This window comes from Anarrhichthys ocellatus, unplaced genomic scaffold (genome assembly GCF_004355925.1).
Source record: "Anarrhichthys ocellatus isolate YVR2014 unplaced genomic scaffold, GSC_Weel_1.0 scaffold8, whole genome shotgun sequence".
Taxonomy (NCBI): Eukaryota; Metazoa; Chordata; class Actinopteri; order Perciformes; family Anarhichadidae; genus Anarrhichthys; species Anarrhichthys ocellatus.
The window spans coordinates 326,730-330,954 of NW_022280038.1; positions in this window are offsets into that span (position 1 = coordinate 326,730).

The window sequence follows — 4,225 nt, forward strand, 5'->3', positions numbered from 1 at the left end:
ACACACACACACACACACACACACACACACACACACACACACACACAGAGATCCGTTCATACTGTGTCTGGCAGGCAGACCTCCGGCCTGCAGGGTGAGTCCTCCTTCCCTCCTCTGACTGTCTGGATCTGCCACCTCCTTCCTATCCTTCCCCCTCGTTTTCTCAGGGAGCTGTCAATCCAAAACAGACTGTTGAGTGGGTAGCGTTAGAGGGGGCATGGAGAGGGGAAGGATGGACGGATGACAAATGGGGTGTTAGGGTTGAAAGTGGGGTGAGGAAAAAGGGAGTGTGAATGGACAGCAGGGGGGTTAAGGTCACATCCTACTGTGCGGTAAGATGGCATCGCGTCAGGACGTACGACCCCTCCGCTGCCCTTCCACCATCACTGTCACCCCCTCATAGCACCCCTCCTCCTCCTCCTGTCCTTCTAGCCATACAGGCCGTTCGATTGGCTGGTTAGTGGTTCACCGAGCGTCATCACACCTCCAGGTCACTGGTAGCATATGGAAGGAAAGCTGGAACAAGTTCACTGGTTCAACACTGTGAATTAATGTTGAAAGAGAGGAGGCAGAGGTGTTTGATTTGAATGCGGTCAAAGAGCTGCAAATGTAGGACAACTGCCAACACAAAGTCAAATGAAGCTGAATCAGATGAGTGGCCTTTAGATACTTCTAAACATTTAAAAAAAAAAGGGGAACCTTCACACGCAGCGGTTCATTGATTGGTGTGGGTAATTTGTTGGCAGCAGCCTGTGAAGGGGCGAGTCCCCTTCCAAAGACCTTTCTGATGACGATCAATGGTCCCTGAGGGACTCCTGAATGGCCTCGGCTTTGGCACCCGCTCCCGTCCGACAACCCCCGGGAATTCGGGGGGTGGGGGGGTGGGGGGGGGGGGGCAACAGCTGCTGCAGCAGCCAAACATCTGGCAGACAAGGTAGGAAAGTCAAAGTCTCGTCTGGAAGGTTGTCGGTGGAGACGCTGGCACCGAGGATCATGTAAGACGGCGGCGTCATCGTTAACTGAGACTGAAAACAGCGCGGCACACATCTCCCCAGACAGAGGAGTCGTCTGTATCTTCAAAGTGCTGCTGAACATTCCCGCAATGATGAAAGACACAGAGGTTTTGATAGGAAATCCTGAGGGACTGTGTTGGTCTGTGTTGCATACTGCATGCATGGTGGCAGTTGGTGTAAAGACACTTTTTGTTTTACTACCTGCCTGCCTACTGCTGCACTCCAACTTCTTCCTTGTAAAGAATCATTCAAGAACACTTAGTTTCCATTTGTGTGTTTTAGTCTCTGTGGGTTGTTTACACCTTCAGGGTCACATCTGAGTCAATAAGGTCAAGTGAGGTGTGATTTGTTGTGAATCGAACCTGTGATGGCATGAAATAGGACTTTTAGGACACACCTGCTAGTTGAGAGAATATAATAACAGTAAATCCATCCATTGATGATTTTGTAATCGCATATTCGACCTGTCCTTGCCACATTTGCTTGGATCTTGCCATTTCTTTCCAAAATCTTTGGAGCAATTGTTCCGTGAAAAAACATTGGCAAACATATGGTGGCTGAGAGAGCCAAATGCAATATTTTTGTGTTTTTTAACACAACTCAAATGAAGAAAAGATCTTCACCAATAAAAACACGTGCTCAGCATAAACACCCTAACCACATTTGGAAAATACAGAGAATAAGAGCGAAACGCAGCAAGAGGTACACAACGTCAGAATTAAGTAAAAACACAATAGAAATCCCTATTTTCATGTGGAGCAATGTGATGTCATGCAACGTCTCGTTTTGTCCAGCCAACATTCCAAAACCAAAAAGTATTGAATTTAATATTGCGTTAAAGTGAGTAAAAGTGTTTTTCTTTATTTGCAACATTCAAAAAGAATGAATTTGCCGACGTGTCGCCGCAGTGGTGAAGATGCTTTCTCCCTTTGCTTGCGTTCTGCTCGACTTCTGTCTCTCGAGTTGCAGGGTGTCGAGCTCTCTCAGCTTCTGTGCCAGTGAAGAAGAATGCTTGCCAATTTGACCAATTTGACTGCGGTTCGATGCATAAAAAGAATCCAAAACAAAAGCACTTTCAAATGCCAGAGTCAAAGGCAAATCCAGCCAACATCAGTCTCCTCAAACAAATGCTCTTGTTACTATTCAGTGGAAGGAACTCTGTTTCTTGCTCCCCCAGGCTGAGTATCGCCTAGAGTAGACCAAGCTTGTGCATTTGACCAAATTTTAGGTTTCACAACTGAACCAGTCCTAATTTAAAATTTCAGCCTGCTGGTGATCCTACACGGCGTGCTAGAAAGCACTAAATTTACCAATAGAAGCTAAATTCAGAGGGTGAAAAGACATTAATGAGATTACAAGACTTCATTGGAACTTATTTTATGAGTAAGATCTTCTAACAGCTGCATTTTTTTTCTGTACAGCTCTGCAATTTTTAAATGTCACTGCAATTTATTTATTCATCAACGCAGCAGAACTTTAAATGCTCCGAGGTGAAGCAACACCTCCTGCAAGACTGCGTGCGAAGACAGCCCGTCTACAAAAAAAAGATATATACTCTCGGCGTTTACTCCGCCTTTGATAATCATTTTAAACACCGTTTCTGGCGATGTCAGTGTCTTGTAGCTTTCATCCCATCATGCACTATGCATTATCATAGCTAGTCAATGCTCTTCCATCCATTTTTATTTCATTTGCCCTTGTCAGTACTTACCCCCACTTCACTCTGATGGAGAAGTTTCCACAGGAGGTTGCTGGGCATACATTCTTAACAGAATCCCTTTTCAAATTAAATTTAAATGACCCCCTCAGCTCATAAGCAGAGGCTCTCCTGACAACTTAATTCATAATTCAGTGCTGAGCCAGGGCCTTGAGGGCCATAATGACGGCCTAAATGGAGGAGAGATGCTACTAAATGGGCTGTTTGTTTGCACCTAAACCTCTTTACAGGCCACAAGTCCACAGCTCAGCACTGTGGCGGAGAGGTGGAGGGCCGAGACAGTTTGCTGACCGTGCTGCTTTCGTTGTCTCGGGTCGCCGCGTGCCGCTTGACTGCAGTGAGATTTGGACAGATTTTGCATGTTTTAAAGAGCACCGCCGCGCGTAGGTTACGCTCGAGTTAATGGCCGCGGTTTGTTGGTGTGTGTTCGTTGAGGAGACAGAAGCGCACTCGTGAGATATTTATGTCAAGGAGTGGACTGTGTGAATGGTGTAGCAGCAAAGCCACCAAACTAAGGCCGACACTTACAGGAATCAACTAATGGGAGGGAACATCGCAGTCTGTCATGCAGGCTCCAATCTGTGATAGGGATGGTGATGGTGGGGGGTGAAAAGGAGAACACTGTAGAAGAGGAGAGCATGGTGTAAAAAGATGTGGAGGAGAATGCTAAAAGAGGGATAATAGAGGTGGAAAAAACTCCAGGAAGGAGAGAGAATATTGGGTACCACCCTGCTGTTTGTTTGTGAAAGTGAAGCTGCAACCCAATGGGACAAGGCAACTGTATAACTGTCTCTTTAAAGAATAAAAAAAGAACATATGGTATGGCCACGGAAAATACTAATTTCTGATTGCCCGTCAGCTATTCAAATTGTTTTGATCCATGCCTATATTAAACTACTGTTAACCATGGTAACTGCGTTGTAATAAGTCTACTGAATCGGACCAAACCTTCAATTGAAAGGTCTATGAATAAACTTCCATAAATTGACAGTGGGCTTCTGTGGACTAAACTGTGTCTAAATAAAGAAATTAATGATCGCAAACAGACCGACAAAAACAGCAACCCACAATTATCATTACTACAAAATATGGCAAACACGTCAATAGTCAAAATAAGAGAAAGGGGATTAGCATCCCGTTTGAAATCGGAATTTCAGTGTGACTGTTTTGTTTGCCTGTTAGTGTGCCGTAATTGATAAATGTTCCTTGGGGCGGGTAAAGTGCGCTACAGAAACGAGTCCTAAAAGACCGGAAATGAGTTACAATCTTGGAACTTCAAGTTCCCTCGTGTTAACACACGCTTAAGAAATGTGAAGTATATTTATACGATATAAAATACATCAGTCAAAAAAAAAACCTCTTCCCCACCATCGCTAATCTGTGGTCAACCATACATGAGCCTCACCATCCACGACTCGTTAGAATGAATGCCTACACAGAGCTCTCTTCTCTGAAGAACACACAAGCCGAGGTTGTTGCCTCTGCTTTACAACTG